Source organism: Gorilla gorilla, chromosome 4 (assembly GCF_029281585.2).
Source record: "Gorilla gorilla gorilla isolate KB3781 chromosome 4, NHGRI_mGorGor1-v2.1_pri, whole genome shotgun sequence".
Taxonomy (NCBI): domain Eukaryota; kingdom Metazoa; phylum Chordata; class Mammalia; order Primates; family Hominidae; genus Gorilla; species Gorilla gorilla.
In genome coordinates, this window is record NC_073228.2 from 146,208,949 (window position 1) to 146,224,522 (window position 15,574).

Here is a 15,574-nt window from a genome sequence, read left to right on the forward strand (position 1 = left end):
AGCTAGTTTTCATATTTTTAGTAGAGACGGGCTTTCGCCATGTTGCTCAGGCTGGCCTTGAACTCCTGGGCTCAAAGTGATCTATCTACCTGCCTCAGCCTACCAAAGTGCTGGGATTACAGGTGTGGGCTACTGCTTCCCGCCAAATTTTTTTTTTTTTTTTTTTTTGAGATGGAGTCTCGCTGTGTCACCAGGCTGCAGTGGTGTGATCTTGATTCACCAAAATGTCCGCCTCCCAGGTTTAAGCGATTCTCCTGCCTCAGCCTCTCAAGTAGCTGGGATTACAGGCATGCGCCACCACACCCTGCTAATTTTGTATTTTTAGTAGGGACAGGGTTTCACCATGTTGGTCAGCCTGGTCTCGAACTTCTGACCTCATGTGATCTGCCCGCCTTGGCCTCCCAAAGTGCTGGGATTACAGGGGTGAGCAATCATGCCCAGCGATTTAGTTTTCATTTCTAAATGGTCCCTTCAAAAGAAGACTTCCTGTTAATCGTGGGCTCAGAGTGACACTTTTGATTAACACCAAAGTAAGCGATGTGGAGCCAAGCCTAATAAGTCTTGCAATAAATTGGATGAAGGTAGACCAATTAATTGTTGTTCTGATTGGCTGAAGGGATCCTGAGATAATGACTCTTGTCCTCATTACCCTCTAGTCTTGCCTTCTCCTGGAAGCTTTGGCCCAGATGTGGGAAGAGTAATGTTGATTTTCTTGACATACAGCCCCTCCATATTCCATCTTCACTCCCTTGCCCCCCTGCATTTAATGTGTTCATTTAATGCATTATTGCACCTCATGTAAATACCCCCAGTACTTTACTTGGGCTGTTGTTTAAACCACTGTCCCTTCAGGGTCATCCAGTAAAAACCGGACTCAGGCTGCCTTCCATTTGCAGGCACTTTACAATCTGCTAACCTTGTTCCCATTCATTATTTTGGTTAACGGGGTGGAGCCTTGTCACTTTAATGCACGTTGTGCAATATCTCTTTCAAAGTAAAACTAAGCAGGGGCTTAGGAGAGGGGCTGATGAGGACAATGAGGGTTGTCAAAATTTTAATCCCCATCTTTAAACCCCAGTGTTTAAACCTTGCTTTGTGAAGTGTAACCTATCACAGTGAATATAGAAAAATGACATAACAGCTTCTACCTACTGTGTCAGGTCAAAAAGCACCCAAAGTTTCCATGTGTTTTCTCAGTTTTATTCTTATAGCAAGTTTAGGGGGTAATTTTTTTTTAAATCTCCCATTATCTCCATAAGGAAGCCGAGGCTCCAGGAGACTAGGTAATGTCCTCAACAATACACGTGTGGAAAGTGGAAAATGGATTTCTCAACCAGGTTTGTGTATCTGTCTGCAATTCCCAGTGCTGAGCCTCTCAATGGATGAAATAATTGAGAAAAGAAAAAAAGTGTAACTCAAAAACCACCTCCCTAATAGATAGTAGTACTCATATACCATCTCCCTAACATACTGTTAGCAATTTACGTTTATTTCCTTTGTCTTATGTATCTAAACAAAATGAAATTTAAAAAAACAACTTGGTAACTAGAGGATATGTAAAATGTTTATATCCTGTTTTGATTTTTTTTGTCCTACTAACATTGTCATCGTAACCATCTTCCTTATTGCTTCGTGTCATCGTTTTAAATGGTTGCACTCTATTTAGAGAGTGGTGGCCTTGGGGGAGAGATTCCTAGACGTGGAAATTGGTAGGTCCAAGAGTATGAATGTTTTTATGGTTTTTGATACACATTCCTAAATTGCTTTCTAAAAGATCTATTTTAATTTGCACTTCAATCAACAATTTTAAGAGTGTCATTTTCATCACATTCTTGCCGGCATTAGTTATTGTTAGAAAACAAAAACAAGGCCAGGTGCGGTGGCTCACGCCTGTAATCCCAGCACTTTGGGAGGCCAAGGTAGGTGGATCACGAGGTCTCAAGATGGAGACCATCCTGGCCAACATGGTGAAACCCCGTCTGTACTAAAAATACAAAGAAAATTAGCCAGGCGTGGTGGTGTGCCTGTAGTCCCAGCTCCTCGGGAGGCTGAGGCAGGAGGATCGGTTAAACCCGGGAGGCGTAAGTTGCAGTGAGCTGAGATGGCGCCACCGCACTCCAGCCTGGGCGACAGAGCAAGACTCTGTCTAAAAAAAAAAGAAAAAGAAAACAAGGCCAGGCACGGTGGCTCTGGCCTGTAATCTCAGCACTTTGGGAAGCCAAGGTGGGTAGATCACTTGAGCTCAGCAGTTCGAGACCAGCCTGGGCAACATGGTAAAACCCTGTCTCTACAAAAAAATACAAAAATTAGCCAGACATGGTGGCACGTGCTTATAGGCCCAATTACTCTGGAGGGCTGAGGTGAGAGGATCATTTGAGCCTGGGAGGTGGAGACTGCAGTGAGCCATGATCACACCACGGCACTCCAGCCTGGGCAACAGAGCAAGACCATGTCTCAAAAAGAAAATGAAAACAAGAAAAAGTCCTAATATCTACCAAATTGTTCACAGTAGTTAGTGTCGAGAGTGGGCTGGGGCTGGTGAAGTGAGGAGGTGTCTATTTTCTTTTCTTTTTTTTTTTTTTTTTTTTTGAGACAGAGTCTCACTCTGTCACCCGGGCTGGAGTGCAGTGGCGTGATCTCCGCTCACTGCACCCTCCACCTCCAAGGTTCAAGTGATTCTCCTGCCTCAGCCTCTCAAGTATGTGGGATTACAGGTGCGTGCTACCACGCCCAGCTAATTTTTGTATTTTTTTAGTAGAGACAGGGTTTCACCATGTTGGCCAGGATGGTCTGGATCTCCTGACCTCGTGATTTGCCCGCCTTGGCCTCCCAAAGTGCTGGGATTATAGGTGTGAGCCACCGTGCCCAGCCAGGTGTCTATTTTCTCCTGTATCTAATGTGGTATTATTAAAAATATTTTATTATAGGCACATATTATTTTTGTGGTTTTTATATATATACGTATATATATATACACACTTTTTTTTTTTTGAGACGGAGTCTTGCTCTGTCGCCCAGGCTGGAGTGCAGTGGCGCCATCTCGGCTCACTGCAAGCTCCGCCTCCCAGGTTCACGCCATTCTCCTGCCTCAGCCTCCTGAGTAGCTGGGACTACAGGCGCCTGCCGCCACGCCCAGCTAATGTTTTTGTATTTTTAGTAGAGATGGGGTTTCACCATGTTAGCCAGGATGGTCTCGATCTCCTGACCTCGTGATCCACCCGTCTCGGCCTCCCAAAGTGCTGGGATTACAGGCATGAGACACCGTGCCCGGCCTGTCATATATATTTTAAACTTTATTTTGAAATAATTTGTCTTATAGAAAAGTTGCAAAAATAATGCAAAGAATTCCCTGTATACCCTTTGTAATACATATTGTTTTGTTTTGTTTTGTTTTGTTTGTTTTTTGAGATGGAGTCTTGCTCTGTCACCAGGCTGGAGTACAGCAGCGCCATCTCGGCTCACTGCAACCTCTGCCTCCCGGGTTCAAGTGATCCTCCTGCCTCAGCCTCCCAAGTAGCTGGGACTACATGCCCGCGCCACCATGCCTAGCTAATTGTTTGTATTTTTAGTAGAGACGAGGTTTCACCATGTTGGCCAGGATGGTCTTGATCTCTTGACCTCGTGATCTGTCCACTTCAGCCTCCCAAAGTGCTGGGATTACAGGAGTGAGCCACCGCGCCCAGGCTGTGATACATATGTTTTTTTGAGATGGAGTCTCGCTCTGTCGCCCAGGCTGGAGTGCAGTGGCGCAATCTCTGCTCACTGCAAGCTCCACTTGCCGGGTTCACGCCATTCTCGTCCCTCAGCCTCCGGAGTAGCTGGGACTACAAGTGCCCACCACCACGCCCAGCTAATTTTTTGTATTTTTAGTAGAGACAGGGTTTCACCGTGTTAGCCAGGATGGTCTCGATTTCCTGACCTCGTGATCCACCCGCCTCGCCTCCCAAAGTGCTGGGATTACAGGTGTGAGCCACCACGCCCAGCCACTTATTTTTAAATATAAAGTAATTAAAATAAATGTTTTCTAAATGTCAGTCCTTACATCAACTTGTAAGTTGAGATTTCTTCATAGGTAGGCTAGGGCTCAACAGCAACTTGGGGAAATGCTTATTAAAAATGTAAACTCTTAGGCCTGAGCAAGACATCGAATCAGAATGTTTGGGGGTGAGCTTGGAAAATCTGTTTTCAGTAGCCCTTCTCCTGTCCTCTGAGGCCCATCAGGGGCTGAGAACCAGTGTCAGACAGGTTCCTCTTTATTTCCTCCAGCAATATTGTGGCTTCTTCACCTTGAGAGCCCTCCAGTGTGCAAGGGTTTGGAAAAGTGAGTGAAATCTGAGCATCTTTGTTGTAACTTTTCCCACTTGGTGCTGCTACTGCTCTGCTCCAGCCAAGCTGTCTGCAATTTGTTTTCACAAGAGCCTGCTCTCTCCCTCAAACTAGAGAAGACCCCTCCACAGGAGGCCAGGTCCGGAACGCAGGTTTAGGTGGTGTAGGCCCTTCTCACCCTCACCCCTTCTGTCCTGAGTGTTCCAGGTGGATGCCAAGGAGGTGGAGGAGGCTTCCCTGTCTCCTGGCTCTCCTGGAGGAGCAACTATGAGGCTCCGAGATGGGGAGGGAGCCCAGATTCTGGCTCTTGGTCTTTCTGCTGTTTCTTTTGTCTGATGCTGGTGCATTTCCATAGACAGTTTATTTCCCTTGGACACTGTGGGCTTGGTTTTTCCATGAGTGTGTGACGCTGTGGTCATTCACCAGGCCCTGTTGGTCGTCTCGGTGGGGGCCACAAGGCTCAGATCTCACCTGCCCTTTTTCCTACCTCCTCCACTCTTTGCTCAGCCATCAACATTCCTTTCTGCCCCAGAAGTGTTCTTTCCAAAATGCAGATCTGCCCATGTCCCCTAATGACGTCACTTATTGACTTCACTACGGAAAAGGAGCGATGGGGAATGTGGCTGGAAGAACAGCAGAGAGCCAGACTGTGGAGACCTTTGAATTCCAGAGGAACAAAAGTATTTTGGGTGGCTCACACCTGTAATCCCAGCACTTTGGGAGACCAAGGCGGGCAGATCACCTGAGGTCAGGAGCTCAAGACCAGCCTGACCAACGTGGTAAAACCCCGTCTCTATTAAAAATACAAAATTAGCCAGGCAGGGTGGGGGGTGCCTATAATCCCAGCTGCTTGGGAGGCTGAGGCAGGAGAATTGCTTGAACCCGGGAGGCAGAGGTTGCAGTGAGCCAAGACTGCACCAGTGCACTCCAGCCTGGGCAACAGAGTGAGACTTGGTCTCAAAAAAAAAAAAAAAAAGGCCGGGCACGGTGGTGGCTCACGCCTGTAATCCCAGCACTTTGGGAGGCTGAGGCAGGCGGATCACGAGGTCAGGAGATCGAGACCATCCTGGCTAACACAGTGAAACCCCGTCTCTACTAAAAATAGAAAAAATTAGCCAGGCATGGTGGTGGGTGCCTGTAGTCCCAGCTACTTGGGAGGCTGAGGCAGGAGAATGGTGTGAACCCGGAAGGCAGAGGTTGCAGTGAGTCCACATCACGCCACAGCACTCCAGCCTGGGCGACAGAGTAAGACTCCGTCTCAAAAAAAAAAGTGTCTTATATAAAAATATATACATAAAATATAAAAATAGGCGGGGCACAGTGTCTCACACCTGTAATCCTAGCACTTTGGGAGGCCAAGGCAGGCGGATTGCCTGAGCTCAGGAGTTTGAGACCAGCCTGGGCAACACAATGAAACCCCATCTCTACTAAAATACGAAAAATCAGCCGGGCATGGCGGCGGGCGCCTGTAGTCCCAGCTACTCAGGAGGCTGAGGCAGGAGAATCGCTTGAACCTGGGAGGCAGAAGTTGCAGTGAGCCGAGATCACGCTACTGCACTCCAGCTTGGGTGACAGGGAGAGACTCTGTCTCCAAAATATACATATATATATATACACACACACACACAATATACAAAAAATATACTGTTTTATGTATAAACATACATAAAATATACATATACATGAAAACATACATATCAATATACATAAGTATATTATGGACTAATACAGGCAATTTGGAAAAAAAAAGTAGAAAGTAGGGGGAAAAAGTTGCTAGTCGTTCTGCTAGCCAAGTAAAGCTGCTGGCTGCATTTGGGTGTGGTCGTGTGCAGGATAAGGGCACAGGCCCTGAATCAGGTGAGTCTGGGTTCAGATGCCTTGCTTCTTCCTTATTAGCTGTAGGCAACCATCGGGCAGCTTAATTATCCTCTGGTGCTTCAGTTTTCTCATTGGTGAAGTAAGGATAAAAAAAAGTTCCTAATGTGTAGGCTTGCCTTGAAGATGAAATGAGGTAAGTATGGAAAGCAGTTAGCTGGCTGCTTCCTAAGTGTTAGTTCTGTTTAATCTTGTTCATTTCCTTTCAGTCCTTTTACTCTAAAGAGGGGTGTGTGTGTGTTTGGTTTGTTTTCACATAGTTGTGATCACATTGTCTATATAATTTTATTTACTGCTTGCTTAGCATAACATCTGTAGCCAAGCATTTTCCATGTTATTTTCAACTCCTCATAAACATACATCTTAATAGTTGCATAATAATCCGATGGAATGGATATATCATAGTTTAACCATTTCCTTATTGTTGGCCATAGGAATTGTTCCAGGTTTTCATTGTTACAGAAAACTCAAGGCATGACTGGGCATGGTGGCTCACGCCTGTAGTCCCAGCGCTTTGGGAGGCCGAGGCGGGTAGATCACTTGAGTAGATCAGGAGTTTGAGACCAGCCTGGTAAACATGGCAAAACCCTGCCCCGTCTCTACTAAAAATACAAAAATTAGCCAGGCCTGGTGGCAGGTGCCTGTAATCCCAGCTACTCAGGAGGCTGAGACAGGAGAATCGCTTGGACCCGGGAAGCGGAGGTTGCAGTGAACCAAGATCAAGCCACTGCACTCCAGCCTGGGTGACAGAGTGAAACTTCATCTCAAAAAAAGAAAACTATAGGCATGAACACCTTTATGTGTCAAATATCACCAGCAAAACCAGCCCCACTTTTCCCAGCCTGTTAGAACAAGTTCCTTGAGAAAAATTCTTAGAAAGGATGTTACAAAGTCAAATTATATGAATATTTATCAAGATTTGTGACTTACCCTGCCAAATTCATTCCTGTAAAGTGAGTTCCCACTTCTATTTCCAAGACAGTGGATGAGACTGTGGCTGAGGGATGTGGATTTTGTTCTGCAGTGCTGCTGGTGAGGGCATGAGACCAGGGTTTTGATGGATTCATCCAGCAGCCATTGGGTGGGTGGCTGGGCAGAGTCGGCGTTAGGAGGCTCTCAGCGGTGACTTAACTATCTGCAAAACTGGCCCCATCCCCATGATGACTAGAGCTTCCATCTGTAGGAGAGGGAGGCCCTGTGGTCACAGTGTCACATTCCTTTTCAGTCCAGAATAAGCACTTTAACATTGTTTTTTTCCTCCGTGATTCAAATGACAAGAACTCTTCATCTTTAGGGATCACAGTATAAGACAGTGAATAAGTTCATGAGCCTTGGTGTTATCCTGCCTGGATTGCGATCTCAACTCTACTGTTTATTAGCTGTGTGATTCTGGACCTCAGTTTCTCAATCTGAGACATGGTACTCACCTCCTAGGATTAAATTAAACAGGTATTTTATACACAACATAATAAGTGCTGAATGCTTCTTAGGTCTTCTTATCTATCTCCCTCTTTCTAAATGAAAGCGCCTGGTTGAAAGAAACTAATTGAACCTCTGTATTCACCACTTTCCTCCTCTTGAAAATGCAACAAGGGAAGCTGTATAAAGAAACAATACTGGGCCGGGCGCGGTGGCTCACGCCTGTAATCCCAGCATTTTGGGAGGCCAAGGCGGGTGGATCACCTGAGGTCAGGAGTTCAAGACCAGCCTGACCAACATGGCAAAACTTCATCTCTACTAAAAATACAAAATTAGCCAGGGGTGGTGGCATATGCCTGTAATCCCAGCTACTGGGGAAGCTGAAGCAGGAGAATTGCTTGAACCCAGGAGGCAGAAGTTGCAGTGAGCCGAGATCGCGTCATTGCATTCCAGCCTGGGCAACAAAGAGCGAAACTCCGTCTCAAAAAAAAAAAAAAAAGGAAAAAGAAACAATACCAGAAAGCCCATCTCTACATTGCTAGGCAACCTTTCCAAGGTGTGTACCCACCCTGAAACCATGGTGATGAAGGGAAGGAGGTTGGGAGGCTACAGTGGTGCATGACCAATCATCTCGGGACATGGTACTGTCAGTGCTAAGACTGGGACAGTCCCTGGCAAACCAGGAGTGTTAGTCACCCTGGCATGGTGAGAGTGGGTGAAGGATCTGGTAAAGTTGTCCAAGGGTGGGAGAACAAGACTCTGGAGCATTTGAGAAGGGTTTGCTTTTCCTTTAATTATTGTTTGGCAAATCCCCTTGAAGCTCATTTCACCTGCAACTTCTGGGACTGAATTGGCTGCCAAAAATAAGACCCACCTGGGGTGGGGGCAGGGGGGTAATTAAGCGCCTCCCAGGAAGCAGGGGCAAGGATACTTCAATATCTTCCAGATTCCTAGAGTGTGAATGATGTGAGCTTGCCTTGGGGTGAAGGCTGCTGGAGTCAGCTCTTTCCGATCCTGGCTAGTTTTCTGCTCCTAATAAAGGCTTCTTTCATGGCTGGACAAGAGGAAGAGTCAGATGGCCCTCCGTGGACAAGGGTTGGTTCCCGAATCTGTCCCAGGTAACTTCTTGTTCCTCTGGGTCTCTGTGTGTAATATCCCCAGAGACAGAGGCCAAGAAAGGGGAAAGTGACTACACTTACACTGCAGGCCAGCGGAGGGGGTGGTCAATATCTGGTACTTCCTCTTCCAGCTCTTTTAAAGCATTTTTAAATTGGATTAGTGTTTCAACAAACACTTGAAGGTTTGCTTTCCTCGGAGAGGCCCGAAGGGCTGAGGAAGAGCCTTCATCTGTTTACTTTTTCTTTATGTGGAAATCTACTTGGGCTGTTTCTACAACTAGCTTGCCCCTCTCCCTTGGTGCCCCCTCCACCAGGTAAACCTCACCCCCTAACTTCCAGGCAGGTCTGCATTCACCCTCAGGGCCCTGGCCCACCATGGCTTTCTGGGTTGGCTGAACCCTCGTGCCCTCTAGGAGCACTTTGGAGAAGCAGGGCTCAGGCAGCTCTCTCTGACCTGTGCCAGCCTTGAAAGTTTTCCTGGAATGAAGAAGTGAGCTGACAGTGGACAGTCCTGTGTACTTCATCTGCTTCTTGCAGGGAAACCAACAGAAGCGGTCTCTTTCCTCCTGTGGGTAGAGAAAGCCAGGAAGATGGGGCAAAGCCTTGGGAAAACAGGTGGCTCTCAGCCCCACCAGGGCTCTTTGTCCTCACCCTTTTTATTTAAGCCCCTGCTTGGAGCCAGGCAGTGTGTGTGTGTGTGAGAGTTGTGCAAACAGATATGTGCATGGATGTATGTACAGAGGAAAAAAAGACTGGGGCAGGGCATTGTGGAGCTGTGAAAGGGAAGGAGGGCAGGCAGTCAAAGTAGACTTCTATGTTTTATTCTGTGTATTAGTATATTATATATGAACACATTTAAAGTACATATTGAATAATAAGAGAATTATCCTCTGAGATCAATATGATCACTGTTAACTGAAGTACAGGGTCAAGCCTTGGAAGATTCAGGAATGACTTCCCAGAGGAGGTGGCGGGTAAACAGAGATCACAGAATAAGTGGAGGTAGCTAGATTCATTTTATAGATATTTGTTGAGTGTCTGTTGTGTGTCAGATACTATTTTTTTTTTTTTTGAGATGGAGTCTCGCTCTGTCTCCCAGGCTGGAGTGCAGTGGCATGATCTTGGCTCACTGCAACTGCCGCCTCCCGGGTTCAACTGAGGCAGGAGTGCCTCAGCCTCCTGAGTAGCTGGAACTACAGGTGTGTACCACCACGCCCAGCTAATTTTTGTATTTTTAGTAGAGACGGGGTTTCACTGTACTGGTCAGGCTGGTCTTGAACTGACCTTGTGATCTGCCTGCCTCGGCCTCCCAAAGTGCTGGGATTACAGGCGTGAGCCACTATGCCCAGCCCTAGACACTATTTTAGAAGCAAAGGATCTAGCAGAGAATAAACACATAAAGATCCTGCCATTGTGGAACTTATAGTCCAGTGGAGGGAGAAAGATGAACAAAAAGATCATATGATGTCAGGTGGTATTAAAGAAGAATTAACACTTATGGTAAGGAAGACTTTATTCAAGACTACTGCAACAGGAGTTGACTTTTTTTTTTTTTTTTTTTTTTTTGAGATGGAGTCTCTGTCACCCAGGCTGGAGTGCAGTGGTGCAATCTCGGCTCACTGCACCCTCTGCCTCCCAGGTTCAACCGATTCTTCTGCCTCAGCCTCCTGAGTTGCTGGGATTACAGGCACATACCACCACACCTGGCTAATTTTTGTATTTTTAGTAGAGATAGGGTTTCACCATGGTGGTCAGGCTGGTCTTGAACTCCTGACTGACCTCAGGTCATCCACCCTCCTCATCCTCCCAAAGTGCTGAGATTACAGGCATGAGCCATTGCGCCCGGCCTAGGAGTCAACTTTTGCAATAGAGGAAGGAGGTTGAGTTCATCACTGAATCCAGCAAAGACCTAGTTGGGCATTTATAATCAGAGTGAGGGGGTCACTGGGTGGAAAATCACTAAGAGAAGACACGAAGGGTAGGGGAACTCTTGCTAAACCAACTCAACAGGATTCTGTGGAAGGCAGGCCAAGGACTTACACATTAAAAGTGGGGGATGAGGAACTTGGTCAGATATTGAGGGTGGGGGAATGACTCAGCTGAATTCTTTGCTAAAGGCAGGCCACATGAAGAAGAGGATCTAGAGGAGCCTGTCTAAAGTTTGGTCAAGGAGAGAGTCTTTGTTGGTGCTGTGAAGAAAATGAAGCAGCTGTGGGATAGTGAGGCTACAGAGTGACAGGTTAGGCCCTTTTTTTGTTTTGAGATGGGTGTCTTCCTCTGTTGCCTGAGCTGTGGTGCAATGGCTTGATCATAGCTCACTGCAGCCTCGAACTCCTGGGCCCAAGCAAGCCTCCTGCTTCAGCCTCCTTACTAGCAGGGACAACAGGCACCTGTCATTGTGTTTGGCTCATAGGGGTGCTTTTTAAATTTAATTTAGTTTTATTTTTGAGGTGAAGTGTTCACTGTGTAGCGACACGATCTCGGCCCACTGCAATCTCCGTCTCCCAGGTTCAATCAATTCTCCTGCCTCAGCATTCTGAGTAGCTGGGATTACAGCCGTCCTCCACCATGCCTCACTAATTTTTGTATTTTTAATAGAGACAGGGTTTCACCATGTTGGCCAGGCTGGTCTTGAACTCCTGACCTCAAGTGATCCACCCGCCTTGGCTTCCCAAAGTGTTGGGATTACAGGCGTGAGCCACCGCACCCGGCCTGCAGTGCTTTTTAATACTCAGTGTTAGCAAGGTCTTTAGGGCTGAAATCTGGATCATGTGTCAGAGCCAGACTTTCAAATGGCCCCCCTGGAGGGTGTGTTCTGGGTAAAGGAAACAGCCTGTACAAAGGCCCTGAGGGGTGTGTTCAGTGTGTTTGAGCAACAGTGAGGAGGAGGGGGTTTGTAGGGGAAGAGTGATAGGAAATAAGGTTGAAGAGGGTGGGGTGAGAGTAGATCATGCAGGCCTTATAGGATGTGATAAAAACGGATGAGAAGGAAAGCTGGGAGGAAGGATAATTTGGATTTAGGGTAAGGGACAGCTTTGCTCATCTACAGGACCACAAGGGGTTCTGTGCTGCAGGGGCATAAGAAGGAGCATGTGCCATGTGGGGAAAGCAGGGAAGCAGGGCAGAGGGACATAGGAGAGGAAGATTAAGAGCCAAGGGGGAGGGGCAGGCAGGCAGGTCCTTTTCCATCTTTTCAGTCAGGGTTTCTCAATCATTTTAATGAGAGCCTCAGCCCTTGCGTAAAAATCAAGCAATAAAGGGAGGAATGCCTCTCTGTTTAACTTGAAGGAGAGCTACAGAAGATGGAAAAGAGGGTTAGTTGAAATAAAGTTGGAGCTGATCTCGCTTGGCTGGCTGCCCTTTCTATAAATATCGCCCTCCCAGTCCTGGAAATGCAGCAGTTAGGGTCCTTGTGAGCTACTGAGGAACATCCTTCCTGTTCAAATGCCCAGGACTTGGCTGCCTGTGCACTTCCGTATGCAAAGTGCCTAGAAGCTGGGGAGAGAGAGAGTGCAGGGTCAAAAGTGGGGAATTCTGAGCCTACTCCTTTTACCCCCTGGGGGTGGCCTCACTTCCTCTGGGGGCTCTGACAGCTCTCTGGCCTGTCTTCAGCTTAGAAATCTGCAAAAGTCATTGGCCAGGCTCAGGAGAACTAATCCTTTGTGCCAGAGGTATGGTGGTATGGTGGGGAGCTAGCTCCTCGCTGGTGCTGAGCCCTGCTGCCCCTGGGGTTTTACTGGGAGAGAGGGAGAGGGTGGAGGGGCTAGTGTAATTTGGCAATTTGTGAGTTAAAAAGCAGGTGAGAACCCACAGAGTAACGAGACATTCTTCTCTTTGCATGCAAGATCCTGCTGAATGTTGGAAGAGGAAGGAATATTTTTCTTGCTTTTCAGACATGACATCCTGTGAGGGGAAGATTTGGAACAGATGGGGGCCAGGGGAGCCTCACTGTACTTGCTTGTTTCACCACCACCTCCTCCCTCCCACAACCAGAAATGTCTTTTTCTTCCCCCCTAGGGAAGTTAATGTAAAGGCAGGTAGGGGGATGTCCTGTAGATTAGGAAAGTAAGTTATCAGGGGTCAGGGAAAAATAATCCATTAGGTTTCCAGAAAGAATCCACTTTTCATTGCAGTCTCCTTCTAGGTCCAAAGATAGACAACTAACTCAAAATTGTATCTTCGCTTTAATCACTGCTCTGGTGATATTTGCATTAATGAAAGAGAAAAGAAAGCATCCCCAACAGATGGAAAAGGCGGCTCTCTGACTAGTGAAAGGTAAGGAATTTTTCTGAAATCTTGGGTGCACAATGTGGGAAAAACAAAACTGGTAATGTCTCATGGGATCAGCGCAGGCATCTGCACAGTTTTCACTCTGACTTCTGTCTGTCAGATTGACTGCATTAGAGAAGACCGTAAATATGGTGCTGGAAGTGGGCTGTGACACACTTGACTGGCTGTAGCAGTGTTCCTGGTAGAGCCACATTCCCAGCACAGCTGTGGGGAGCTGGGCAGCTGGTATGATGTTCGCCCCCAAATCACAGCCGATTCTTTCTGCTGTCAAATGTACAGCCCCTGAGCCCCCTTCCCCTGAACCTGGAAGGGGGTTCTGCTGGTGGAGTCAGATGGCCTTGTTAGCCAGGGTGGGCCAGTCTAACTGCCTGTTGCATCTTGTCTGTTCCCCAAAGACAGCTTGGCTTGTTGTGATGTGAAAAGGATGGGGCAGAAGGAGAAGGGGACGGATTCTGTGCTTTCCTTCTGTCATTCTTTTTTGGCTGGTGGGAGCCTGTGTTGTTTTTCTCTTCCTTCGTAGGAGGGGATTTTGAGTTCTGGGGTCTGGCTGAGGAGACACGTGCCGGAGTGTCTGGCCCTTTTGGGTCAGGCTGCCTGACTCTGGCACACAGTTCTGGAAGGATGTCCTGGAGAGCTGGTTTACTGAGGCAACAGCTGCAAGCTAACTAGGGAGAGAAGAGGAAAGTACTAGGTTGCTGTGTGCTCAGGAACCCCAGTTGAGATATGGAGAATTATGTCTGGGGAACAAAACCTAACAGGCTGTCCTCATCACATGAGATATGTTCCCAGGCTGGAGTGCAGTGGCGTGATCTTGGCTCACTGCAGCCTCTACTTCCTGGGCTCAGGAGATCCTCCCACCTCAGCCTCCCAAGTAACTGGGACTACAGGCACGTGGCACACCCCATGCTTGGTTCTTTCTTTCCTTTCTTTTCCTTCTTTTCCTCCCTTCCCTCCCTTCCCTTTCTTTCCCTTTCCTTCCCTTTCTTTCTCTCCTTCCTTCCCTCCTTCCTTCCTTCCTTCCTTCCTTCCTTCACCAGGCTGGAGGCTGGAGTGCAGTGGCACAATCTTGGCTCACCGCTGAGATCAAGCAGTTCTCCTGCCTCAGCCCCCTGAATAGCTGGGACTACAGTTGTGCACCACCGTGCTTGGCTGATTTCTTTTTGGTATTTTTAGAGATGGGGTTTCACTATGTTGGCCAGGCTGGTCTCAGAACACCTGACCTCAAGTGATCCACCCACCTTGGCCTCCCAAAGTGCTGGGATTACAGGTGTGAGCCACTACGCCCGGCTGTCTGGCTTTTTTTTTTTTTTCTGTATTTTTACTAGAAATGGAGGTGGGGGCGGTGGTTTGCCATGTTGCCCAGGCTGGTCTTGAACTCCTGGGCTCAAGTGATCCACCTGCCTCAGCCTTCCAAAGTGCTAGGATTGCAGGCGTGGGTCACTGCACTTGGCCAAGGAAAGACATAGTTGAAAAATCACTTCCTGGCCAAGCACGGTGGCTCATGCCTGTAATCCCTGTACTTTGGGAGGCTCAGGCAAGTGGATCACCTGAGGTTGGGAGTTTGAGACCAGCCTGACCAAAATGGTGAAACCTTTCCTCTACTAAAAATAGAAAATTAGCTGGGCATGGTGGCAGGCGCCTGTAACCCCAGCTACTTAGGAGGCTGAGGCAGGAGAATCGCTTAAACCCGGGAGGCAGAGGTTGCAGTGAGCTGAGATTGCACCATTGCACTCCAGCCTGGGCAACAAGAGTAAAACTCCATCTCAAAAAAAAAAAAAAAAAAAAAAAAAAGAGGTCTCTTGCTAACAGAGTAATGTGGCCTGTGTGCCTAGCTAGGAAGAGATCTCCCATCTTGATTCTTTACTCTTCTAACAACTAGACAATGTAAACTTGATACATTCAGTGGGAGCTCTAGGCTCTCCCTCTCTTCTCTGTTGTTACAGTCCCCATAGGCATGTTATCTGCCCATTGGAAAGGATGATGGAAAAACAACAAACCTGTCCTGGACCCTGCAGTTAGGACTTCAGGGGACACATGAGTGAATATAAATAATACAGGTCCGCTCACATAGAACCCAAATGCAAATATAAGAACATTTAACTCATAGTGGACTTTCTAGGGTCAGGCAAGGATATAAGCAACAGACATAATTAGTTAATTCAACAAATATTAATTGAACCCTCACTATTTGCTAGTCCCCATGGATACAGTGAAGAATGGACAGACACAGCCCCACCTTTCTGGACCTGTGGTCTTGTGCTGTGTATGCAGACTTGTAGACAGGCTTTTGTGATACACTCTGTGAGAGGTGCTGAGATACAGGACATAAGAAGAGTTGTGGGCTTTTATGGGGGGTGGGAATCGGGAAGACCTGCCCAGAGGAAGTGATGTTGAAGTTAATCCACGAATAAGCAGAGTTGACATTGAATGTTTATGCTTAGTTGACCTGCTACAGGCCTTTGGTCCTGGTATAATTTTTATTTGCACCATCTTTTACTCTGAAAAGTGCCTGGTTTGGATGGTGAGCTCTTTGGTGCCCTAACTAT

At 47.3% G+C, this 15,574-nt stretch overlaps 1 long non-coding RNA gene across 1 annotated transcript in view; it reads left to right on the plus strand.

The window, feature by feature from the left end:
• LOC129533917 (uncharacterized) overlaps window positions 1-15,574 on the plus strand; it is a 275,418-nt gene that overhangs the window by 33,948 nt on the left and 225,896 nt on the right. Inside the window, exon 2 of the long non-coding RNA XR_008680326.2 lies at window positions 12,872-13,013. This is a non-coding gene — a long non-coding RNA (uncharacterized lncRNA). The remainder of the gene's footprint in view (window positions 1-12,871; window positions 13,014-15,574) is intronic.